General features: G+C 46.3%; 1 protein-coding gene across 1 annotated transcript in view; it reads left to right on the top strand.

Annotated features, from left to right (window-relative positions):
* Positions 1–21,854: 21,854 nt before the first annotated feature.
* Positions 21,855–27,584, top strand: part of LOC141073123 (interferon-induced very large GTPase 1-like) — a 57,501-nt gene continuing 51,771 nt past the window's right edge. The window contains exon 1 of the mRNA XM_073560479.1: positions 21,855–21,918. The gene's annotated coding sequence lies outside the window, so the exon portion shown is untranslated. The remainder of the gene's footprint in view (positions 21,919–27,584) is intronic.

Raw genomic sequence — 27,584 nt, 5'->3', positions numbered from 1 at the left:
AAAATGGCCAAGGGGTGTATTAAAGGCCGTTTTCCACTCATCACCGTTTCTTATGCGGACTAGATTATATGCCCCCCGGAGGTCAAGTTTAGTAAACCAACGGGCTCCTGTTAGCTGATTAAAATGATCAGGGATGAGTGGAAGCGGGTACTGGTTCTGTATAGTGATTGCATTCAACTCCCGATAATCAATGCAGGGTCTGAGACCACCATCTTTCTTTTCCACAAAGAAGAACCCGGCCCCAACTGGAGAAATGGACGGTCTGATAAACCCTTTCTTTAGGCTGTCTGCAATATAGTCATTCATGGCCTGACGCTCTGGGCCAGAGAGATTAAACATTCTTCCCTTAGGGAGACGGGCATCCGGAATCAGATCAATAGGGCAATCATACTCTCTGTGAGGGGGGGGTAGCTTTTCAGATTCCACAATAGAAAAGACATCCTCAAAATCTCTGAAAGCAAACGGTATGTGGGGGGTTTTAACCTTAACTTGGTTTACTGCCAAGGATATGCAATTTTCCTGACACTGTGGGCTCCAGCGTACAACGTCACCCAAGTGCCAGTCGATGACAGGATTGTGCTGGCGTAGCCATGGCATACCCAGAATAACTGCAGAGGATAAATTGTCCATCACAAAAAATGACACAACCTCAGTGTGTCAGGCTCCCACAGACATAGCAACCTTGGCAGTAACAAACTTAACCCCCTCCTGAATAATGGACGTGCCATTAATAGCCGTGGTTTTAATAGGGGCGTTAAGTTTTAGTAGAGTTACACCCAGACTCCTAGCAGTCAAAGAATCCATAAAATTTCCTTCAGACCCACTATCCACATACGCGTTTAAACACAGCGATTTCTGACCAAATAAAACTGAGATAGGTAATAAAACTTTAGCCGCATCTGCGGGCAATACCTGAGCCCCTGGGCAACCATAGCCAGAGTAGTTGCCCAGAGGTCGACGTCCCAGGAGCATGGATCTCTGAGGTGCAGCTCTCTCCCTGAAGACTCCAGACTGCCGCATAGTTGTGCAGGAAAATGAGAGTGATCTTCCAGGCAGTGCAGTGCAACAGGTGTTCAGGCCAAAAATCAGCTCAGTCAGAAGAAGGAAAAAAAAGTTCAGGGGGACTGCTTTTGTATATGTTGGGTATATACACAAGAAGCAGTTAATGTTATGGCCGGATATAATGTAACATCCGTCTGCGGTTCTGGGCTGCAGCCAGGCAACACCCCGAGAAACACTGATACCCTTTACCCCTATACAGGGATCTGGATTTACAACAGAGCACAGGAGGTAGCTGTCTGAATATGAGCAGCGGCCAGAGCAGGACGGTCGTCAGAGTGAAGTACAAAAACGGCAGGCAATAACAGAGTCAAATTCAGGCCAAGGTCAGAGTCAAAAACCAGGAGGGCGGCAGAGGTACAGAATCGTTAGGAAGAAGCAGAGTCAGAATATCCAGGCCAAGGTCACAAACCAGGAGAGTAGCAGAAGTACAGAATCGTCAGGCAAAAGAGGGGTCAGAAATCCAGGCTGAGGTCAGAGTCATAAACCAGGAGAGTAGCAGAAGTACAGAATCGTCAGGCAAAAGAGGGGTCAGAAATCCAGGCTGAGGTCAGAGTCAAACAGAAATCAATCACTAAGTAGCACACAGGGGAACCAAGAATATATCCGGCGGCTTGCAAGACCAGTCCCAAGGTATTTGAGGGATCAGGTCATCCCTCACAGGTTCCTGGACTGGTGATGTCATTAGGGCCGCCCCCAGGACCAGGCTAGATGGTGATGCAGTAACCCCCTGATGACTGACAGAGGGGCAGAGCCCGCGCCCACCAGATGCCTGCGCAGGAGCCACCTCTCATGGGCGAACCACGGTGCCTCCCCGTGGCCGAGGCAGGAACAGCCGTCCCCAAGTCTGACGGTGAAATGACGGTCCGGTGCCTCCTAGTGGCCTTGACTGGAACAGCAGGCCCCGAATCCAACGGTGACGTGACAGACCGGCGCCTCCTAGTGGCTAAAGCTGTAACCATAGGCTCTGAGTCCGACGGCGACGCAATAGAACCACGGCGCCTCCCAGTGGCCGCGGCAGGAACAGCCGTACCCGAGTTTGACGGCGAAGTGGCGGTCCGGCGCCTCCTAGTGGCTGCGACCGGAACAGCAGGCCCCAAATCTGACGGAGACGTGACACTAGCAGAATAATGTCAGACACATCACTCAGCTTATCTTGAAATCAGCTTTCTGATGACTACAAATACTGACTGTCTGTTCCCCTTGGTTTAGGAGAAATCCATTTCTCTGGTTCTGTTGGTGCTGGAACCGTGAAAAACACGGGCCATGAAGCCTTGTCGGTGCACATCCCAGATATGTAATTTTCATATTTCTATCATAATCTGGCTCCGAGTTATATCGAATGATTAGATTCTAACTACATCCATTTTAGTCTCAGAGCACATGTTGGCAAACAAAAGGGGATTCTCTCTGCTAATTAACATTCGTGGAGGAGGAGGGAGGAATGCGCCCACTGGAGTTTCACATTACAGTCAGGCAGAGGGAGAAGAACGGGGGGGAGTCAAACCCTCACCACTGACATAGCAGAGTTCAGTATGTGAATAGAAAAGTCTGGAATGCGCCAGAAAATGTGATAATCAGGGGAATCTTACGTCATATTTTAAATTATCGTTACAGACTGATTCATATTAGCGGTCGCACCCCGCTCTTCAATACTCTGGACATTTCCATATTGTGCTGTTTCATTACTATTGGAGGAAGTGCTCTGTTAGGCTGGTTTCATATTTGCATTCCTTCCTCCTTTCTTCCTCCGTGAAGCTCCCACCAAGCTCCGCCTACTGCCGCATGCGTCCAATGTTTCCCTGAGCACCTATCTTTAACATTGGGTACACAGGGACATGAGCTGAATGCAGCTGCGTCCACATGCGGTGAGTTGATGTAGGGAAGATAACCTGATGGACGGACGGACGTGTCAGAATAGAGAAAGGAAGATTTGCACAGTTTATACAGGTGTCAGTTATTACAGTGGAGAAACAGCTGAGAAAGTGTAGTGGACGTGCAGTACCTTGGGTTGACCATTAGAGGGCAGGGAGGAGTGTGAGCAAAGGACTTGACATCTGCTTAGGGCTTAGGAAACCGTTGGTCATGGGGGCGGAGTTACAGGGAACCGGGAATGATATAAATTTGAAAACCGAACCAGGGGGACTGAGGAGAGAGAAAGTCAGGGGGGTGGTCCTGACACGAAGTCCCGCAGTTTAGGCGAGGCACTGAGGTAAAGCATACCGTATTGAGAGAGAGATGACTGATCAGTAAAAGTACTGTTGGTTTACGGGCCTAAGGAGGCCACAGTGATGGATCTGACAGGAGCGTCGAAGAGTGAAGAGGGGACGGTACGTAATGTACGTCCCGGTGTAAAGTACGGTGTGCGGAAAGCGGTCCTGGAAACGGGGGGCCAATAAGTGAAGTGAAGCAAAGTGAATTGAAGTGCGGTGTACTTCGGAGGCCGTCAGGTGGACGGCAAGAGAATAAACTTGGACCTGTTGTACCCGAAACTTGCCTCATCGTGTGTCTGTACGTCACTGCGCGGTATATTGAGGGACCAGCCCCCAGCCCGGCCCACGAACCCTACACTGACGTGTGCGGTGACCGCACGGAAATGCCAAATTTTGCGTATAATGCAGCCCCTCCATAGAATATATGGTAGCCCCCCCACAGAATATAATGCAGCCCCTCCACAGAATATAATGCAGCCCCCTTATACAGTATAATGTCACCCCTCCATAAAATACAATGTAGCCCTCCTCATATAGTATAATGCAGCCCCCATAGAATATAATCTAACCCCCTCATATAGTATAATGGAATATAACGTAGCCCCACATAGAATATAATACAGCCCACCTCCCCATAGAATATAATGTAGCCCCCCTCTCCGAGAGTGGCCCCACAGTCCAGTACTCACTGATATATTTAAAAAAAAACAATCCTCACCTCTCCTCGTGCCCCACGATACTCCAGGCTCTGCTCTGGTCTCAGATGTTGCACTGCCATTGTGACACCGATATAGTTCAATGTGGCGGCGGTGGGGGGAGTCAGCACTGGTGGCAGGTGGGCCCGCTTACCCACGGGTCCCATAGCAGCTGTATGATGTGCCACTATTAGCGGCATGGCTGGGGGAGCGGGGGCCCTAGGCAGCTGCCTGGTCTGCCTGCTGCTAACGCCAGCCCTGTCTACTGGAAAACACAATGTGTGTTTTTTACAATGGATGGACTTTCCTCTAATATTACTCATGATATTGGTTTAATCTGTTTTACTAGTTATCTTACTCTGGACACTAGACTATCTGCAAGGCAAAAAACCTTCATTTTGAAAGGTTTGAAATTCATTTTAGAGAATACGTAATTTTTTCATTTTTGAGGGACATCAGTACCATCAAGTAAAGGGCATTGCGATGGATTCGAAAGTAGCACCTACTTATGCTCATCTTTTCATGAGTATTTTTGAGGAATTATTTACTTTAAGTGGCACTTGGTGAAGACAGGTTGTTTTATATAAAAGTTTCATCGATGACCTATTTTTTATTTGGGATAATATGTGTAATGATATAGAAATATTCATCAAACAAATAAAAATAATTGGGGTCTTTCCTTTTCCCCGCTTTATAATTCCGGTAGTATAAATTTATATAATTTATATAATATTCTCAAAAGATGACACCATCCTCAATAAACCTTCTTTAAGGAGGTGGACAACAACAGCTACATACACTACAAAGGTAGCCACTACACTAAGTGGCCAAATACTATACCAAACAACCAATTTCTGTTAGGAACGGCGGAACGCGCTAAATAGAAATAATAATAAAGTGCGTTCGCCGCTCGGGGTCCACCGTGCAGTAGGTGATATAACCGCTGCTAAGTGGTGGCAGGAGCAATATGGCGGATATGCGCAAAGGGTTAAACTTCACCCAGGTGCGCAGAGCAATCTTGGTTAAGTCACAGAGATGCAAAAATAAACACAAATTCACAGACTGAGCCTGTTGAGGACACAGTACTCAGTATAAATACACACACAGTATCAGGTCACAGGAGTAGCCCAAGATGGCGGCACTACGCCTGTCTAGACCTACCGTGTGTGCGGAGCGTCGCAGCTGCGGATGCTAAGGAGAGCTGCTACTGCAGCGCGGCGTGGACACTGCCGCTAAACGACAAGGCTAAGGCGCAAGCGCAATGTCGGACCCTAGCAGCTGTGGATGTTGCAGCAGAGGAGCGCTGGTCCTGATTCTAACTCAGTCCCTAACCACATGCGTAATATCAGAGGGAAGGGGTTTTATAATGAGTCATTCACCAGAATCATACATCCGTCCTCATACACACAGCAGCAAGTAAGTCTATACTAGCGCATGGCGGAACAGCCATGCGCGCCTTTTATAGCAGCCGGGACCTTCTGCAAGCCTCCAGATCTCTGAGATGGACCAATGAGGTCTGTAGCGGGACCTGAGCACATGACTCCCGATCTCCAATGGGAGCTCATCCCAAGAGCATGCTCAGTAGGAGGACAGAAGGACTTAGCCTCAGGAGAGATTTGCTGCAAGGCAATCTCCTCTGCAATCTCTTCTGCAGTAGATAAACAGCAGGAGACTGCAGAATGTGAGGGTCTGGATCCCTGCGGAGTAAACGCAGAAATCCGACTCCTAACAAATTTCATAGAATTAGAAAAAAATGTAGTTTGGATGAGGATTTTAAACATCAAGAAGAGATTCTCCGTTCAGAAACATCCGAATCAGCTAATTAAACGAGCATAAAAAACTCTTTGGGATTAGTCGCTCTTGGTTACCCGCTGTTTACCCTTGATACCAGCTCCCCGCATCTGCTGTATGGTGCAGGGAGCTCGCTGATCGTTGGTCTCTCGCTGTCACACGCAGCGATGTGTGCTGCCCAGCGGGAGACCAACGATAGATTTATGGCCCAGACCATTAGGCAATGATTAACGATCAGCCAACTGATCATTGATTGTTGCTACGTGTCACACGCAACAATGTCGTTTCGACATCGCTGCAACGTCACCATCTGGTGAAGTTGCAATGATATCGTTCACAATATCGTTGCGTGTAATGGGGGAGAACAATTACATTTCCAACTTTTTCACACAATTTAATTGTCATCATAAGCAAATATGTGATTTTTTTAAAAAAAAATTGGCAAATTGTATTAAACGATGGGAAAAATTCTCCCTAGAAATCCCAACATTACCTGTTCTGCCCTCTGATATAGGGCAGTATGTTGTAATATGTGCTGGGTTAATATTAGCACCATCTAGTGGTGGCTGAATTTATAGCTATGCCTAAATGCATTTAAAGCCTGTGCCTTTAACAGAAGCAATGCACTGTGGGATTGATGCAATGCTTTGTGGTAACGAAGCAGTGTATTCTGGTAGGAGGGAAACTCCATTTTCCTTTGTGGATCTCACAAGGATGCACATGTTATTTTGTCCTCCTGTGTAACCTTTGATTTTCCTGCAACTTCTCTACTTGAGTCGCTACCCGGCTAAAGCATATCTGGTAGGAATCAGTGTTTCTTGCAATGCAGTGATTCAGAGAGGTGTTAATTACTGTCTAGCAGCCTGGAGATGTTATTAACCGTTTAGATGCCAGTTCACAGTGAATGTAATCAGGGACTCGTATTCTTATGTAATGTTTGCATCACACCGTACACTTTCTATAAATGTGTTAGCTGTGATCATCTGCCAATACTTATGCATGTTATTTGTATTCATTACAGTTTTACCGCGCATGTTCTAAACTCTTCACAAACAAACAAGTTAGACTACAGAGAACAGTCTGCTTATTTTGGAAGGCAGAGCCGTGGTTTATGCTGTATGCTGGATTGCATATCGTGTCAGCTTGCCTGAAGGCAGAATATTACCTTTCATAGGGCTCTAACTATAAAAATCATTGTAGCCCCCGCCGCCTGAAATCTTCCGTTAATGTGAATGATCCCAGATTGAACATCAGAAGTAAAGAGTAAATTGTTTATGTTCCAATATCATTGACCATAGAGCAACGAACTTCATTTTCTCTGCTACAAGGAAATTTTTCCCAACCAATCAATTTTAAATTGCTCAACGGAATGTGTTACTTATGTTATTGAGAGTAAATGCAGTAAACAGTATGTGGCTAAGACTACCCAACCATTACACCTTCCACTCTACTCCCAGAGACGCAATATCAGGAGAGGTTTCCTCTTACAACACATCCTTATAAATACTCCCAATAGGATACAGAAACGTAACAGGAAAGAAATCTATTGGATGTACAAATTAACCCCTTTCACCCCGAAGCTTGTTTTCACCTTTCTGACCGGGCCAATTTTTACAATTCTGACCACTGTCACTTTATGAGGTCATAAATCTAGAACGCTTCAACGGATCCCACCGATTCTGTGAATGTTTTCTCAATCCATATTGTACTTTATGATAGTGGTAACATTTCTTTGATTTGTCTTGCATTTATTTGTTAAAAAAAACAGAAATTTGGTGAAAGTTTTGAAAATTTCGCAATTTTCAAACTTTAAATTTTTATGCCCTTAAATCAGAGAGTCATATCGCACAAAATAGTTAATAAGTAACATTTCCCACATGTCTACTTTACATCAGCAGAATTTTGGAAACACAATTTTTTTTGTTAAGATGTTATAAGGGTTAAAATTTGACCAGCGATTTCTCATTTTTTGCACCAAAATTTGCAAAACCATTTTTTTTGGGACCACCTCACATTAGAAGTGGCTTTGAGGGGTCTATATGACAGAAAATACCCAAAAGTGACATCAATCTAAAAACTGCACCCCTCAAGTGCTCAAAACCACATTCAAGAAGTTTATTAACCCTTCAGGTGCTTCACATGAATTTTTGGAATGTGGAAGGAAAAATAAACATTTACTTTTCTTTCACAAAAATTTCCCTTTAGAGCTAATTTTTTTTACTTTCTCAAGGGTAACAGGAGAAATGGACCATATATTTTGTTGTGCAATTTCTCCTGAGTACACCGATACCCCATATGTGGGGGAATTCCACTGTTTGGGTGCACGGCAGAGCTCGGAAGGGAAGGAGCACCACTTGACGTTTTTAATGTAAAATTTACTGGAATAATTAGAGGATGCCATGTCGCATTTGGAGAGCCCCTGATGTGCATAAACAGTGAAAAACCCCCACAAGTGACCCCATTTTGAAAATTATAACCCTTTGAGAGTCTATCTACAGATGTAGTGACGATTTTGACTCCATGGGTATCAGAAACAAGCAGCAGTGGATGTTGGTGAGTGAAAATTGCAAACTGCGTTGTAGTGACCAGTACGTTATTGCCAGCTCATGCTTCTGTGGACACGCACCTGTAAATTAGGCGGGCTCTTATCACTACAGAAATACCAAGCATGTGGGCGCTAAATGTTGTTTTGGCACACTGGTGCTCAGAAGAGAGGGGGGCATTTGGATTTGGGAGCGCAGAATTTGCTGAATTTCTTTTGTGGAGCATGTAGCCATTTAGCTCTTCTAGAGCCTTTGTGCTACCAGTAATGTGGAAGCCCCCATATTTCCATTACAAGATGACAGATCTGAGTGGGGAGTTGCTTTTTTTGTGGATTAAGTGGAAGCTTTTATTGGGAACATTTTACATAACGTTTGGGATCGTATTTATCCGTCGCTCTACACTGAGCACTTACTTTGGGGTTTCCATCTAAATCTCTGAGTGACGTGATTCAGATGAAACCCCCAAGGGATCCATTCACTTTAATGATGCAGCAGAGTTACTCTGGACTCCATCTGGCTTCTGTTCAGCGGTGTCCTTTTAAAAACTGCACAAAACTGTGGCCTTTTATGCAGTCCTAAGAAGACGGACGCTGCCAGAACACAGGTCCTACGGTGCCCACAGTGCCTTCCACAGCCTCATTATAGGGAATTTTCCATTGGGGGTTTCATGTGAATCACGTATTCCAGAGATTTACACAGAAACCCTGGTGTAAGCGCTCAGCGTAGAGCGCAGGATAAATATGCGCCGAGCCTTACTGCAATTTTTGGTAGGCAGAATTAAAAAAATCAACAGCAGGTGAAGTTGGTTTTATTATTTTTTTACGCCTTTCTTTGTGCAGTATAAGTGATTAGGCGGCTTTATTCTTCGGGTCAGTGCGATTACAGCGATACCAGATTCATATCAGGTTTTTATGTTTGGCCGCTGTCACACACTAAAAGACGCTTTTAATTGCTTTTGCATCACCACATTTTGAGAGCTATAATTTTTTTATATTTCGGCCGACAGAGTCATGCTATGGCTTGTTTTCTGTGGGACGAACTGACGTTTTCATTGGTACCATTTTCAGGCACATGACATTTTTTTATCGCCTTCTATTCTGAATTTCGGGGGACAGAATGAACAAAAACCAGCAATTCAGGAATTCCTTTTTTTTGCTTTTTATACTGTTTCGCGTGTGGTAAAATTGATAAGGCGGCTTTATTCTTCGGGTCAGTACGATTACAGCGATACCTCATTTATATTTTTTATGTTTTGCCGCTCTTACACAATAAAAACTATTTTATAGAAAAAATAATTATTTTTACATCGCTTTATTCTGAGAGCTATAACTTATTTATTTTTCTGCTGATGGAGCTCTATGGCAGCTTGTTTTTTGAGGGACAAGATAACATTTTCAGCGGTACCATTTTTATTTTATGATCTTTTTGATTGCGTTTTATTGCACTTTTTGTTCGGTGGTATGATGATAAAGCATTGTTTTTTGCCTCGTTTTTTATTTATTTTTTTACGGTGTTTCCTGAAGGGGTTAACTAGTGGGACAGTTTTGTAGGTCGGGTCGTTTTGGACGCGGCGATACCAAATATGTGTATTTTTATTTATTTTTTTATTTACATAAAGAAATTTATTTATTGTAAAAATATTTATTTTATTTTTTTTTCTTTATTTAGGAATTTTTTAAAATTATTTTGACACATGTTAATATTTTTTTTTTACTTCTTTACATTGTCCCAGTATGGGACATTACTATATACTGTAAAGTCAGATCGCTGATCTGACACTTTGCACAGCACTGTGTCAGATCAGCCATCTGACAGGCAGTGACGGAGGCCTGCCGGTGCCTACTCTCAGCAGGACTCATCTTTAAACTAGGCAAGATATTAGGAAAAACCTTTTATATCATGAAAAGCAAAATGGCTCAGAGTACAGACATAAACTGTCACATTTCATATGTTGTTATAGAGGAGATATTCACATTTTCTAATTCTCATACAGTTCTATCAGAGGTGGAAACGTTCTTAAATTACCATGCAATTTGCATCTTCAGCCGAGGGACTACGCCCCAAAACAACATGTCTGCAAATTGAGACTCTGGCTTGGCTTTTATCCTAAGTCATGTAACTAGGCTCGTTAAAGGGTTAACATTTACTTTTAGGATTGCTACTTCCAATAGGTGGCACTAGAGTTCTAGTCCTCTTCCTCTCTGAAGAGACAATTTGCATAATTAGCATATTTCCCAGAGGAGCATTGCGGCTTTAAGTCTCCTCACTGCGACATGCTTAGCATGTCATTCTCCGCAAGGAGAAATGATACTTCTTGAACACAGTTGTTTGTAATACTTTGTAGGAACAGTAGGTGGCAGCAAAATATTGTTCAACACAGAACAATGCTTTAAAGTAAACCTGTCATATGCAACAACACTAATTACCTGCAGATATAGAGATAATCTGCAGGTAAATGGCATAACAATGTTGCCCAGTTAGAAAGTGCTGCTAGCAGGAGAAAATTAACTTATAACCTCCAGGAAGCTGCTTGCTTCCAGGATTAGGGGCAATGCATGGAGCAGTTACAGCTAAGAGTCACCTGTGAGAGATCGACAATATCTCTTGTAGCCAAAGTCCTCAAAGCAAGACCTATAGAGGAGGAGGAAAGGAGATCCGGGTAAGAAATCTCACCTGTGGCCGCTTTCGTCTGTTCTGTTGATCCTCTCACCTGTGGCTGCTTTTGTCTGTTCTGTTGATCCTCTCACCTGTGGCCGCTTTCGTCTGTTCTGTTGATCCTCTCACCTGTGGCCACTTTCCTCTGTTCTGTTGATCCACTCACCTGTGGCCGCTTTTGTCTGTTCTGTTGATCCTCTCATCTGTGGCCGCTTTCGTCTGTTCTGTTGATCCTCTCACCTGTGGCCGCTTTCTTCTGTTCTGTTGATCCTCTCACCTGTGGCCGCTTTCGTCTGTACTGTTGATCCACTCACCTGTGGCCGCTTTCGTCTGTTCTGTTGATCCTCTCACCTGTGGCCACTTTAGTCTGTTCTGTTGATCCTCTCACCTGTGGCCGCTTTCATCTGTTCTGTTGATCCTCTCACCTGTGGCCGCTTTCGTCTGTTCTGTTGATCCTCTCACCTGTGGCCGCTTTCGTCTGTACTGTTGATCCCCTCACCTGTGGCCGCTTTCGTCTGTTCTGTTGATCCTCTCACCTGTGGCCACTTTAGTCTGTTCTGTTGATCCTCTCACCTGTGGCCGCTTTCATCTGTTCTGTTGATCCTCTCACCTGTGGCCGCTTTCGTCTGTTCTGTTGATCCTCTCACCTGTGGCCGCTTTCGTCTGTACTGTTGATCCCCTCACCTGTGGCCGCTTTCGTCTGTTCTGTTGATCCTCTCACCTGTGGCCGCTTTAGTCTGTTCTGTTGATCCTCTCACCTGTGGCCGCTTTCGTCTGTTCTGTTGATCCTCTCACCTGTGGCTGCTTTCGTCTGTTCTGTTGATCCTCTCACTTGTGGTCGCTTTCGTCTGTTCTGTTGATCCTCTCACCTGTGGCCGCTTTCGTCTGTTCTGTTGATCCTCTCACCTGTGGCCGCTTTCGTCTGTTCTGTTGATCCTCTCACCTGTGGCCGCTTTCGTCTGTACTGTTGATCCTCTCACCTGTGGCCGCTTTCATCTGTTCTGTTGATCCTCTCACCTGTGGCCGCTTTCGTCTGTACTGTTGATCCTCTCACCTGTGGCCGCTTTCGTCTGTTCTGTTGATCCTCTCACCTGTGGCCGCTTTCGTCTGTACTGTTGATCCCCTCACCTGTGGCCGCTTTCATCTGTTCTGTTGATCCTCTCACCTGTGGCCACTTTCGTCTGTTCTGTTGATCCTGTCACCTGTGGCCGCTTTCGTCTGTTCTGTTGATCCTCTCACCTGTGGCCGCTTTCGTCTGTACTGTTGATCCCCTCACCTGTGGCCGCTTTCGTCTGTTCTGTTGATCCTCTCACCTGTGGCCGCTTTCGTCTGTTCTGTTGATCCTCTCACCTGTGGCCGCTTTCGTCTGTTCTATTGATCCTCTCACCTGTGGCCGCTTTCGTCTGTTCTGTTGATCCTCCTGTGTAAGTTGCTTTGGCAAGGGCAAGGGCCAAGTGGGCAATGGCTGCTGGAGATGCCCGCATTCTCCACCAACTGAAATGGAAATCTAGATGCTAAACATCCCTCTTCACTGTTCAATTAAAAGAAAATGTATGTGGAAAAAAGTTGCAATTAAAAGAAATATATAAAAATAAGATATAAAAGGCGTATACAGGACGCCTATCAATCTGCCCTGTTACAAAAGTGTTCAGTATTTAAATGAAACTTCTGTCTCACAGACGTGACGTTTCCACACATGCCCCGACTGGAAGATAACCATGATCAGTTCTGAAGGATAACTTTGGTACCAGAGACCTCCGGACGCCGGGTTTCTGGGAGCACCTCTTATCTACAGAACCAGAACTTGCAGAACGTTTCACAGAAACAAAGCGGCTGACATATCACAGGTCATATAACGTATTGGCAAATTCTGGAGGATAATGGCTGCGCTGACACTTTATCAGTTCCCTACTCTTGCAGCTCTTTTACAGAAAGTCAGAGCTAGCAGACAAGTGAAGACGGCATTTCCGGCAACCATCACTGGAGCTGCTGCAACCCCCCAACCTACTGTCTCCTTCCCCACCATCCTGTAGAATTTTAAGTCCGCAAGGGCAGGGTCCTCTCTCCTCTGTATCAGTCTGTGATTGTTAGTTTATTGTAAGTGATATCTAAATAGCCAAAATTCGTCCAATAGTAATCAACAATATTTTACTTCTCAAACAAAATGCTCATCTACTAAGTTGCCAATCAATTTCACATGGAAACAACAAGAAGCATATATTAATTTCATAAAAAAATGTAAATTTTACTGAAATAATAGAAACAGCAATATATACAAAAAAGGATGCAATTAAAAAGAGGGACCTACAATCAAAGCTGTGCACAATGGTGCCCGGACAGCGCGGAAAAAAAATTTGTATAGTTGGCATACAATAATTACAATATATGAACCAAAGAACAACAAGAAGAATTACATATGGTAATTAGCGCTATAGCAATATGCATTATCTAACCACTAAATGTCTATTGCCACCTATGGCCAATAACAGGGGTGCCATTAAGATGACAGAACCAACTCCCATTATGCTCACAGGCTGCTAATAACACACATGATTGAATCCATGAGAAACAGTGAAGGAGATGATTATACCTGTCATCCAAGGTGCTGCCCGCCACACATGCGATGGAGTCCCTCTGCCCCGACGTGCGTTTCGCTTCGCTTCTTCGGGAGGCGCCTGCAAACTGCAGTACTTTACTCTGCCTTCATCAGGGCAGGAGCATGATGCCAGGGAGACGGTGTGGATGGCGTAGGACCAGTAGCGTAGCTACCAGGGGGGAAGAGGATCCAGTTGCCCCGGGCCCCTTGCTCTGAGGGGACCCACCCAGAGCTACTGCCACTGGGTTTGCCACCTGAGTTGTAATCAGGGTTACTGGTTAGGGGCCCACTCAGATTTCTCACCCCCCCCGAGCAGAATCCCTAGCTACGTCTCTGCATTGGACGCATCATCCACACGAACCAAGAAGGAGGACTGCATTCACAAAAAGGGAGGCACTGGACCAAGAACAGCGACACCCCTCAGACCAGACCGCCCCGCAGGGGAGTATAATAAAGGGTGTTTTTCTTCTCTTGCAGCCTGAATCAAGCACTTATATGCAGCATTACGGAATGTGGTATATGAGGGCTGAAAGATGGCAGCTGTATCTCACATGGGACAAATCTGGTGACAGGTTCCCTTTAATGTAGTTTTTGGAGTAAGAATCTATCACATGCAACATTCAGCCATATGATGTAATTCTCAGGATCGGATAATGTGAGTAAGCCTGAAGGCAATTATCTACGCTGTGAAGATACGAGATGTGCAGAATCTGAAACAACGGATACTGGAAGCCTGTGCTAGCATTTCTTCAGCGGTGTTGCTATCAGTGTGTCAGGAGTGGGAGAAGAGGGTTGCACTGACAATCCAACACAATGGGCAGCACTTAGAACACATTTTATAAGTGGTCATAAACTTGTAAATAACTCATTAAAGAATAAAGTTATGTTAAAACCAAGCACACCATTGTTTTTCTTGTGAAATTCTCAATAACTTTGATGTGTCACATGACCCACTTCCCATTGGAAAAAATAAAGTTGGATCCAAAATGGCCGACTTCATAATGGCCGCCATGGTCACCACCCATCTTGAAAAGTTTCCCCCTCCTATATACTAATGTGCCACAAACAGGAAGTTGATATCACCAACCATTCCCATTTTATTTAGGTGTATCCATATAAATGGCCCACCCTGTAGTATGGAGACAGTTATCCTGGTTCACCACAGAGAGATATTTCATAATAATGCTCTTAATAGTGTGAAATTGGAAGCTGTAAGCAGTAGAAAAGGTAATGATGGAGGGAGAAAAGGATGTGTGACTCTTTCCAGGACCGTATAACAAATTCTTACGTGGGATACTTCTGGCCTGTTCAACTTCACGGTTGATGTGGATATATTGTACCCTTTGTCAGTCAATCTACTTTTGATGTTTTTACTTTCAGTAAACCACCATTTGAGTGCGATCACTGAGCCAGTTATGAATCCACCTAACCGTAGCCTTGTCAATCCTATACTTGGTCATTTTTTCAATAAGGATTGTGTGAGATACTTTATCAAATGCTTTGCTGAAGTCAAGATATACCATATCTACCGCATTTCACTGATCCACCCAGTCAGTGATTCCATCACAGAAGGAAATTAGATTAGTCTGGCATGACTTGTTTGCTACAAACCCATGCTGGCTCTGGTTAATTGCTATATTCTTATCCAAGTACTTACATACATGCTGTTTAATAATTTGTTCACAGATCTTTCCTGGTATAGAAGTAAGGCTCACTGGCCTGTTATTTCCTGGCTCTATCTTCTTTCAATTTTTGAAGATAGGGACAACGTTTGCCCTTCTTCAATCTTCTGGGACTTCTCCTGTTCTCCAAGAATTTCTCAAAGATTCTGGCTAGTGGTTCTACAATTTCCTCTGATAACTCAGTACGCTAGGATGTAATTCATCTGGACCAGGAGATGTAAATTTATGTAAATTAGCAAAGTGTTCTCATAATAGCACTGAAGTGGAAAATCATAGCAGCAGGTCATTTTATATCCAGGAGGGGGCTGGAAGTAAGCCCAGCTAGATGGAGGCCCCCCATGACTGCGTTGGGCAGGTCAGGGTTTTTGAAATAGGGGTGGATTGGGAGGGGATTGGGTGAGGCAGATGATGGGAGGAGTATGGGGGAGGGACAGATGATACTGGGGTGAGGAAAGTGCGGGAAAAAATGCATTCTGGCTGGAAGAGAACGCCGAGGGAAGACCTACCAGAGGTTCCTGATCCCACACTTCGCCGTCCGGTCTTGATGGAGTCGGTGGAGGCGCTCGTAGGCAGGCTGCAGGACGTGGCGAGGTCCAGGAGGGGAGGCTGGCTCCAGGCGCAGCTGTCCTCGCTGCTTCGTGAGGCCGGGACCCAGGAGAGCGCGGGCAGGAGAAGGACGCGGCCCCCAGAGAGACTTTCCCCGGAGGTAGCTACGCGTGGCAGGCGCAGGCTCCGGAGCCCCTCCGGGGACCCTGCGGAGGCTGGGTGCAGCGGCGCGGCTTCTCCACGCTGCCCCAGCTCCGGCAGGAATCCGCCCAGCCGGCCGGCTGGCGCTCAGAGGCGGCGGGTCACCACGGTGCGGCCTGGGCAGGAAGTGAGGGCCGCACCGGAAGTGCGGCCTGTCGCAGCGCGGCGGGCAGCGGCTCGGGCCCGCGGCGCTCCAGGGGAGGAGGGAAGATTCGTCGAGGGACGGACCAGCGGCGGTGCAGGCCGGGAGGACAGCGGCGGCCGGCACAGACGGTGTCGGGGACGCCGGGAGCAGCGGCGCAGCGGGCACCCCTAGTGGAGGCCGTGGGGGGGGCCCTGCAAGGAGGACCACAAGGAGGAGGACTTCGGCGGGCGGGCAGCAGGAATGGGATGCCCTGCTGCCAGGCCCTGGCACTCAACAGATTGCGGGGGGAGCGGCGGGCAGCAAGGACGTGCTGTCTGGCAGGGGTCGTGGATCGGACCAGGCAAACCTGCCTGGGTCTCGCGGGCGAACTCGCTCGAGATCAGGGTTGAGGTCAGGGGTGCGTAGTGCTGCGGGCGCTCCGGTCCCCCCTGGTGACGAGGAGGCCAGGGGCGCGGGCCTGGGGCAGCCAAGCGGCACGGAAGATTCTGACTCCAACAGCGAGCAACGGCAGGACGGAGAGCGGCAGGATTCCGGATGTCCGGCTGGCGGGGACACAGCACCCGCGCAGCTTGGTGAGTATGAGTCCATGTTTTGTCTGTCGCCCATAGGGGCTGTATCTGATGTAGCGGGTGTGAGTCGGGGGTTTGAATCGGGCGTGAGGGGGATGGGGGGAGTGAATGGAGCGGAGGCGACCGGCCTGCGGGATCTTTTGCTTAGCGTGTCGCAAATGTTGGAGAGGCTGCAAAGTGGGATGGCGTGCGGGTCTGGGATGTCACCAGCGGGAGCGGGGATCTCGGGGGCGGGGCATGGCCCAGCCTTGGCGGGGGATGCATTGGGGCCTGTGGGAGGGGTGCGAGCAGCTGCAGGGGGAGTACCCGTGTCCGCGGTGTCGCCAGCGGGGGCATGGATCCCGGGGATGGGGGCAGGGGCGCACGTGGCGAGCGAGGCAAGGAGGCCGGTTGGAGGCGGCCAAATACCAGTGGCGGGTATATTTGTGTCGGTCCAGACAGAAACGGAAAAAGGGGATTCGGTGAGATTGGATGACCGAGCGAAAGGGGAGGTATATGTGTGTTTTGAGGGGCCTTTGGGTGCACATTTGAAGAAAGAAGTGAAAGAGAAGATCTGGCGGGATGAGTTTGTGGAGATTTTCTCCCTTCTTCCATTGGAAAAGTTTAATTTGGATAAGGGAAAGAAGGACGATAGTAAGAAGGAGGAGGACGAAAAGCGGAGATGGCGGTTGATCCCGCAGACATTTGTCAATTGGCTGCAGGCGTTTGCGATATTGGCGAGTGTGATTGGAGAGAGGTCTCCGGGCAATTGTTCTGGCTTGTTTTGCTATCTGGATGCGATTGGGGAGGCTCACCGTACGTATGGGGGTCAGGCATGGCTGCGTTATGATGAGCAATTTAGGCAGCGGAAGGCGGTGCGGCCGGAGATTCGGTGGGACCAAAAGGATATCGGGCTTTGGTTAAAGGTGATTGCACCGGTTAGGCATGGGCAGCCCTTTCTTGGTGGTGGAGGGAGTGGCAATCAGCAGGCCGCACAAGGGAGCGGCAGTCAAGGGGCGTCAGGGGGAAAAGAGAAATCAGGAGCGTGCTGGCAGTTAAACGACGGTCAATGCAAGTATGGCAGTACCTGCAAGTTTAAGCATGTTTGCTCCCATTGCAACGGTAGTTCGCATGGAGCATCCAAATGTTTTAGGAAAACAAGGGGGAAGCCAGCAGTGGCAGCCGGTCAAGGGGGAGACACCGGTGCGACTTCAAAAGATGGCCCCCTTTCTAAGTAGGTACCCTGATCAAGAAAAGGCTGGTGTGATACGGGATGGTTTTGCGGATGGTTTTATAATCCCTTCTCCTAGCCATACGGTCCCCTTTTCGGTTAAGAATTTGAGGTTGGCTGAACTGCATTCTGAGGTGGTGAGAGCCAAAATACTGAAAGAAGTTGAATTGGGTAGGATGGCAGGTCTATTTACGGAGGTTCCTGTGGAAGGAATGGTTGTTTCCCCATTGGGGGTTGTTCCCAAGAAGGAACCGAATAAATTCAGGTTGATTCAGCATCTGTCTTACCCAAAGGGGTTGTCGGTAAATGACGGCATTGATCAGGAGTTATGTTCGGTTGTTTATACCTCCTTTGACACGGCGGTGCAATGGGTTCGCAGGTACGGTAAGGGGGCCTTGTTGGCAAAAACTGACATTGAGTCTGCCTTCAGGCTGCTACCGGTACACCCGGATAGCATCCCCTTGTTGGGATGTTTTTGGAACGGAGGTTATTATTTGGATAGATGTTTGCCAATGGGTTGTGCAATTTCGTGTTCACTGTTTGAGACGTTCAGTACTTTTTTGGAATGGGCGGTTAAGGACGTTGCTGGTGTTTCGTCCGTGATTCATTATCTGGACGATTTCTTGTTCATAGGCCCACCGGATTCGGTTTTGTGTCAGAATACGTTGGCCGCAATGGAATGGGTGTCGGAGTTTTTTGGGGTACCATTGGCGAGAGATAAGACGGAGGGTCCTTGCACAGTCTTAAGTTTTTTGGGTATACTGATTGACTCTGAAAAAATGGAGTGTCGGTTACCGGAGGACAAATTGTCATTGCTGAGGCTGGAGGTGCGGCGAATCATGAGATTGCGTAAAGTGACGTTAAAAGAATTACAGTCACTTCTAGGAAGGTTGAACTTTGCCTGCAGGATTATGCCCATGGGCCGGATTTTTTGCCGACGGTTGTCGGGCGCGACGGCGGGAGCTCGGTCGGCGCACCACTTTATCCGGTTAAAAAAGGAGCACCGGGATGATTTGGCGGTGTGGCAGTGATTTTTGGAGACTTACAATGGTAGATCTCTGATTCAACAAGAGATATTGAATGATTTTGATTGCGAAATCTATATGGACGCGGCAGGTGGCGTTGGTTACGGGGCTTTTTGTAAGGGGCGTTGGAGCGTTGGTAGCTGGCCGGATTGGTGGCGGCAGAGAGGCTTCACGAAAAATCTGGCTTTGTTGGAGTTGTTCCCCATTGTCGTGGCGGTATTAATATGGGGTGAAATGTTTGAGAACCGCAGAGTTAGGTTTCACTGTGACAATATGAGTGTGGTGTCAGTAATCAACACTTTGTCCGCCTCTTCCCCCCCGGTTGTTAAGCTCATGAGAGATTTCGTTTTGCGGTGTCTGGCATTGAATGCGTGGATTTCGGCTGTGCATGTGCCGGGAGTGCAAAATTCTATAGCGGATGCTTTGTCTCGTTTACAGTGGGAGCGGTTTCGGGAGCTGGCACCAGGCGCGGAGATTTCCGGAAAGGAATGCCCTTCTCACTTGTGGCGGATTGTTACGGAGGAGCAGGAAGGTTAATTCGGGAGTCTGTTACAAGCCAGACTTGGGCGTCGTACGAGGCATCATGGAAAATATGGCAGAGTTGGGAGTCCCATTGGGGAGGTTTGGGGTCTGTAGAGGAGAAGACGTCGGGGGTTTTGTTTTTGGTTGGTAGGGCAGAGGAACTGCGGTGGTCTGTTTCAAGGGTTAACAAATTTATGGCTGGCCTTGCTTTCGGCTTTAAGTTGGAGGGTTCGGTGGATGTGACGAAGGATTTTCGGGTGAAGCAGGCTCTCAAAGGTTTTCGGAGGTGTAACCGGGTTTTTGCTAGGCGTCGACCAATCTCTTTTAGTATTTTGGAACGATTAGGTGGAGTCCTGGAGGTGGTTTGCTGTTCTACTTTTGAGTCGGCATTGTTCAAATTAGCTTTTTCTCTGGCGTTCTTTGGGGCGATGAGGTTGGGTGAACTAGTGTCGCTCAGTAGGGGCAGGGCAGGTGGCCTGCTTGCGGAGGATGTTGAATTGGGGTCGTCAGGTGTTTCTTTTTGGATTCGGCGTTCGAAAACTGATCAGCTCGGGAAAGGGAAGCGTGTGGTGTTGGGGAGCGTGGGGGGTGCGTTGATGTGCCCAAAAAGCTGTTTGGAATTGTATTGGAGTTTGTGGCCGGGTCGGGTCGGCCCATTGTTGTGCCACGAAGACGGGGCGTTCTTGTCTCGTTTTCAGTTTATTGCGCTGCTAAAAAGGAGTTTGGGAGAGTTGGGCCTTCCACCAGGCATGTATGGATCACATTCCTTTAGGATTGGGGCAGCATCTGAGGCGGATAGCCTTGGAATGGGGGAGGCCGCGATTAAGCGGATTGGTCGTTGAAGTTCGGGCTGCTACCGAACATATGTACGTCATTGATTGGAGCGGCATGGCTCAGACTGGGGGGATTTAACGATGTTGTTGTGGTTATGTATTTCAGGTCGGCAACCCTACTTGGCTTTGATTCTTGGACACTCGTTCGTTCATTGGGGTGCGCTTCGGGCAGACGTGAGGCCGGATGGCAGGCAGCTTGGTTTTAACAGGGACCTGGTCGTCATTCGTTGGTTGGGTTTTCGGGGGATGGTGTGGAGCAGGGCGTTACCTGAGTTTGCCAAGTTTGCTCGTTTGGATAAAGCGCCCGACATCTTGGTGGTGCATTTGGGAGGGAATGATTTAGGCGTTAGACCTGTTAGGGAGTTGATCAGGGATATCCGGTTTGACTTCCTTCGGTTGTGGTCGTCTTTTCCTGGGGTCGTTACTGTATGGTCGGATATCGTCCCAAGGCTGACATGGAGAGCTGCCCGATCTGTGAAGGGTATCAATAGGGCTAGGGTGAAGTTGAATAGGGCTGTGTCGAGTTTTGTTTCAAGGAATGGGGGTATAAGCGTGCGACATTTCGAATTGGAAGCTGGGGTGGGTAATTTTTGGAGGAATGATGGGGTTCATTTGAATGAGATAGGGATGGATTTGTGGTCACTTGCAATGCAAGAAGGAATTGAGAGGGCTGTGGCGGTGTTGGGGCACTCACGAGCCTGAGGTGGTCAGGGCTGTTCGTGTGTGGCGGGGGGTGGGGTTCTTGGAGTTGACGCTGATTCAGCGTAAAAAGGAATTTTAGGTAAAATTCCGGACAGTTAAATTCTGTGGGTGATCTGGCATTTTGGTTACGGGCTCTGGACGGGGGTTTTACCCTGGGAGCTGTTTGGTGGTTGGCCTTCCCGGAACGGGATTTATGGTGCCCTCGAGCTGGTGGTGTACGGCTGGGGGTAACTTGGCGGTTGGAGTTATCGTTGGACAATTTTTGCCAAAATATTTTAAGCCAGATTTTATGGGCTCCAAGAACCCTCCCCTTCATGTCATTACATATGACATATTAATATTTAATATTTATTGTTAAACATGGTTATGTTTTGTTTGTTAATAAACTGGCCGCTGTGGCCAAAATTATCCAAAAATATTATTTTGTGTAGTGTTGTTATTTTAAAGGTAAATTGGTGTTGCCTACCAGTTCGGGTGGGCATAAGATGGTTTCTCGGTAAGGAAAAAACCCATATTGGCCGTACGCGTTCATAGTAAACACAGAGAAAACAAAACCTAAATTTTTTTTACAGGATTTGATCATTTGTTTCCTGTTTTTCAGTGCATTATATGACCAAATAAATGTCATTCAAAGCTACAACTCATCCTGCTAAAGAACGATTCTCATACGTCCATGTCAATGTAAAAATCGTGGAAAGGGTTAAATATTTAGCAAATATAAGAAGAAAATAAAAAGCAACGATGAATGAAAAATAGAAAAAAAAAGTGAAGCAAGAAATTAGGAATCGAAACAGTTTCTCATAATAGAAAGTGAAAGTTCCAGACTTCTTTTTAGCTATTGCTCTCATGACAGGAGATACATACGGAGCAGCGATCACCTCCCCGGTGAGATACAAAAGATCCTCGGGGCAGCGGAAAGCCTTGATGAAAGGTAAGAAAATGGCTCCTCTCTTTTTCTGTTTTTGCCATAATGTTGCATATTTGACCATCAGCAGAAAGCTGTTCGCGAGTGTGTACAAGGTCGTGTAGAAGAAAGACACACAACGGATAAAGTGACCGTACAAAGCCACGATTCCAGAATAGAAGCATTAATGGCGGAATCAGACATTAAACAACCATTTCAGGGAACCGGATACATTTTCTGATCCAAAGGTTCTTGCCCCTGGTATGGTGCCCCCCTGCCCAGCACTGCTCTGTCTCCCCCCATACCACCTTGATAGTTTCCAGTACCCCTACACTTTGTCACTCCAGATCTACAAGTCTCCCTGACCCGAGGAACGACTCCAGACATCTGCGGAGCACTGCTCAGACATGGTAGACGTTTTTTTCCGTTTTTGGGCAGCACAGACTGAATGTCACCAGACCTGTGGCTCTGGCAGGGGCTGATAACAAGGACAGACATGTTTTCGGGGGCCGAGCTGCCAACTTGACTTTTTATGCTTATCTGCACGGCTTATCAAAAATATCATGGACAGATAAGATTTGTTAAGGACACAATGGAAAACTGGAAAAAAATCCAGATGATTATCAGCGACTTGTGTCCATAGCCCAGAATTCAGAGATCAGACATAGGCTGCCGTCACCGTGAAATCTATAATGATAACGATTACAGTCTCTTCAGCCTCAAAAAAATCACAAACACCATTAATTTTTTTTTACTGAGAAAAAAAAAGCTGTTTGATCCGATATTCGCGCTCACCCATACAAGTCAATAAGACCACACTCGGATGACTTCTGAGTGCAGACGGATTTCCACAGACTGACACAAAGGAGAAGATGGAGACATTGTTACCTCATCTCCTCCACACCCAAGAGAATCGGAGTACACTATGCTCACACTCTGATTTGTATAATCATCCAATTCTCTCGGATAAGAGACCATACAGTCAGGTGACCCACCATAGACATCATAGCAACCAGTGCACACAATGGGCCTGCATCGCAAGTCTCACTGTGAAGAAAGTCACCACGCCGCGCACATGTGCAAGACCCGGCAAACGTCAAATCTGACCATTCCTGTGCAATCAGCCATACACAACACTTTTTGTCTCCTTTCTGGTGCACAACAGACTTAGAACTGATTACAAATAGTTGATCACATGTCAAACCATCCTATGTCCATAGCAGTGGCCCTACATATGCAGCAAAGCTCCCAGCCGTCCTTAGCTCAGCAGGAGTGTCCCAGCATGTCAGAGCTTATGTCCCATCTTCTATATACTCGCTTATCTCTGCCGCTGCTGTCTGCTCACTGTGTAAGGGGGTGACTCAGTGCGTCACGTGCCGCTTCTCCTTTGATTGCGATGCACATGAGACATATGTGGCACCCTGAAGATTTATTAATGTTTTGTTATTGTGTGTACTGTAATGTATTTGTCATATACTGTAATGCTAACGTAATTGGCTGTTCCCCATTGTTGAATAATGTGTGTCATGCATTGTAATGTGATATATTTGATATGTTTAGGATTATGGATAAGATAGGATAGATGCTAGCATAAAGCATTAGTGGGGTTAACTTAAGGGGGGCACATTAGAGCAAGGTAATAACATAGAATAGGCTAGTGAGATACAGGCAGCACAGGGGTTAAGCAGTTTGGAGGGGCTGCAGAGCAGCACAGAGCAGGGAGATATAGGAAAGGTACTTCCTGGTTCAGTCATCAGAAACCAGAGCATCTTGCCGAAGGGCGAGGAGCATGTAGTTTTATGGGACAGCTTCAGGTTGTGAAGATAGAGCTGTTGTGGAGGAGAGGGGCCTCAGGCCTTAAGACTGTGGATGGGCACTAGCTGAGTGTACGATCTCCAAGAAGGATCCGGGGTCTATGACCAGGATGGGAGCAGCGTTAATAGTGTTCCTGGAATCTTATCCCTATGAGTGCCGGACAAGAGGACTACAAGGAGCTGGTGATGCATATAGGGCAATAATTGTCCATGGAGACAGCTGGGACTGCTAACATAATGGAAGGAGAGATCACCGGAATGTTGAAGTTCACCTGGAAGCCAGGGAAAGAACAGGATGTGGAACCGTATGGAATGTGCGGCCAAAGTGTTATGTGACTGCTTCCAGTAAAGTTGAATTGTTTGCAAAGGGCTGTGACTCTGCAGTGATTCTTGGAACCCTGAAGTCAGAGTGGCAGAAACCGCAAGTGCTAAGCACCTGAAGGAACTTTATATTTCACCTGTGAGGAGCCAGGGTGCAGAGACGCTAAATCCCATTGCCACGGCTACCACCCTTGTCCCCTTACAACTGCATAAATGAAACTGCGTTATTCACTTTTTCCTCCATTGTGTGATCGGGTCTCCTTGGGATTCCACCTCACGTCTGCATGTTTGCAAGCTGCTCCGCTATCTAGGAGCTACAGGCCACAATGATGTAGATAGGAGAATTTGGTAATCTTGATCTGTACTGCAGGCAGTGAACCCAGAAGCAGGTGATACATGGAAATAGAGATACATTGTGTACAAAAAATGTATTTCTGTGGCTCCTGTATACTGAGGCAAAGAAAAATATTTTGGGGGGTTCTTATAAAAGTAGTAAAATTAATTAGAAGCAATTACAAAAGCGTTACTTTTTTTAGAGAGTCTCCCCAGGTCTCGAACCCATGACCTTAACATTAAAGGCAGAAGTTAAAGCTACTGAGCGACAGACTTGGGTGATGTAATGGGAAACATTCTTTACACTTGATCTGTATTGCAGGCTCTGACTACAGGCCGATTATACTGAAACATTGTACACAGCAGTGGTTTTCGATGTATTCGTATAATAGAGGGAGAATAAGAGATTTTTTTTCTTCCTATAAAATTACTAAAAAATGAAAAACACTTGATAATGAAAAAAATTGTCACTTTAATGAATAAAAAAATGAAATAAACATCACAAATCAGCAAATAACATATTTGAGTCCCTGTAATTGTAACGACCTGCACAAAACAGAGATCAGATTATTTGCAGGAATTGATAAATGATGTAAAAAAAATTATTAAAATATTTTTCTCTATTAAACTCCTAAAAAATATAGTAAAACTGTAATGCTGAGGCCATGTCCACACGAAGCATAAATGCTGCGTTCTTTCTGCAGGATCCGCACCTGACAACGCAGTAACAATCTTCTCTGATTATTACGTGTTTGTAATGTTAAGTAAGATATGACTGTAAGGTATGACTTAAGGTTCCCTATTACACTGAGAATTACCTGTCACATAGCTGCAGCCCCCTCCTTTTTCCCCACACAGCTATATGCCTGCTTGTAACCCTACACCAGACGTTTCCTGTGCAAACATTCTCTCTCTCCACCTTCCCCCCTCCCTGCACAGCCAGGAAAAGGATTTCTTTTGTTTCCTGCCATGCGGCTGGATATAAGTATGGGTAATATGAAAAAAGCCAAATTTCGAAAATCATACACGGCAGAGATATGAAAATTACATTTCTGCAAAATGCATCGACCCAGCTTTCTGGCCCATAATTTTCACGGTTCCAGCACCCATAGAAACGGAGAGCTGGATTTCTCCTAAATGGTGTAACATAACTACTGCATATTTGGTTTTGAATTATTGTATTCGACAGGCTAAAAAGAATGATACCATGTGCGTGTTTATACGATGTACCCTCTGCAAGATATAGTTATAATAAGATTTGTAGTCAGAATTGTAGCTCCAAGAAAAGGGGCTGACCCTCTCCAGACTGCCCCTTTTGTGATGTCACAAACCCAAAGCTTTAAGGTATTCCCTTCCAAAGATCATTCATTCGAGTTGGAGGCTTGATGCCAAGAGGTCCCCAGATGCAGGGAGACGTGTGGCTGCTGGCCCTCCCCCACCACATGGTTAGCCTACAGACCACCTAAGCAACTGTAAATGTTGATCAATGTTAATCCCTTTTATTTTATATTTGCAGTGTACATATCTAATATCTCAACTTTGTAAAATCGTTTTATCTTTGTAATCACTGCCCTCCTTTTGGGGAATAAATTATAAACTTATTGGCTCTGTCTCCATGCTCTAAAAAACGAACTTATGCGCTTTTAAGATAATTGCTACTAATTTGGGGGTTTGCTACGGACACTCTTAATTAACTCATTGATTAAGTGAATCGTAGCTGGTGGCAGCGAGATGTGATCTGGGCCCCGGGTACTGCTGGCTGTGACAGAAAGGGATTTTATAAGCTAATTGGGTGGCTGCGGCCAGAGCATTTATAATTCCCTCACTGCAGCATGCCGGGTGGCCAGACCTCATTGAAGCAGCTGGCCGGTGACCAATTATCCCAGGTGTAGTTCCCTGACTGACCTGAGGGTAAGGGGGTGCCGGAGGGCTGCGAGTTCCAAAGTGGAACTGAAATGCTTTGTGAAGTATTGTAGGCAGTGGTGGGACAACCAAAATAACCCCCCTGTGATAAATTGTTAGGGCAAGGCTAGCTTGCTGTTGTTTATATCACATGGTGCCAGTGGTGGGATAACTAAGATAAGCCCCACTGCGCCTATGATAGCCGTGTGTCGCAGTGCATCGCAATCCTCCATCCGTGACATACCGGTGTCAGTGGGTGGGTCTGTGACAGTGTTTGCTGCATTTCTTTTATGAGTTTTCTCCTTGTTTAATGCAATTTGGGGGCAGATATGTGTAAGAAAAGCCCTTACTGAGAGCTGGAAGAGTCGGGAAGAATATGTAGACAATCCTTTTATCAAGCTGAGGCTGAAGTTTATTTGGAGATACGCAGCAGAACACTTCATGGAAAATCATTTCAGACAAAGCATGCAGGCACAAACAGGGGTCCAGACAGGCAAAGTAGCGCTGGGATTTCTGCCGGTGGTCTGGCCATGGTGTGGCATAGCGGCATAATGGCGATGTTCTGGCCCCGAAGAACAGTAACAAGGGCTTTTTATACATGGTTTAGACAAAGAAAGCTGCACCTTGCAGTAAAGGGCGTATTCATGATAACCTCATATTGCAGAGAGAAACGTGTTTTAGAACAAAGAATACAATAATACAATATGACAACATTAATTAACATTTCCCCAAACTATATTAAAAATCATAAATCTCCCTGTCCCTCTTAGCTAACCCCATTATTCACATCATGCTTTTAGCGTGCTGCTATAACCCCTCATACACTGACAGCTCTTGATTCTGGTTTCTATGTTAGCTCATTATATATACTATTCACTACCATATAATACCACTTATTTCCTATCACAGGCCCTGCAGCTGATCCAGTTAGTCTCCCTGGACTCAATCCATACTTACTAATGGCACCGAGGTCATTTTATACCTTTATTCTGGGGAGAGCCTCAGCTATTTTAGCAAAGTTAGTTGACTAGAGTTTGTCCAAGAAGGCTGCTAAAGACAACATGGCTGTTCGGTATATATTATGGCTGGCCATTCTCTTACAATATGAAGCAGAGTTTTCAATGCTTTTTTAAAAGTAGAGTTGAGCGAAACGGGTCGAAAAATTTCAAAAGTCGCCGACTTTTGGCAAAGTTGGGTTTCATGAAACGAAACCCAACCCTAGGATGAGGTTGGCCACGAGGTCGGCGACTTACGCGCCAAAGTCGCATTTCAAAAGTTTGTTTTGCGCTCTTTTTCAGCCAATCAGGATCCACGGACACTGTG

Source organism: Dendrobates tinctorius, unplaced genomic scaffold, assembly GCF_039654945.1.
Source record: "Dendrobates tinctorius isolate UK_male_01 unplaced genomic scaffold, ASM3965494v1 ptg000297l, whole genome shotgun sequence".
Classification (NCBI taxonomy): domain Eukaryota; kingdom Metazoa; phylum Chordata; class Amphibia; order Anura; family Dendrobatidae; genus Dendrobates; species Dendrobates tinctorius.
This window is presented reverse-complemented; position numbering and strand designations above follow the sequence as displayed.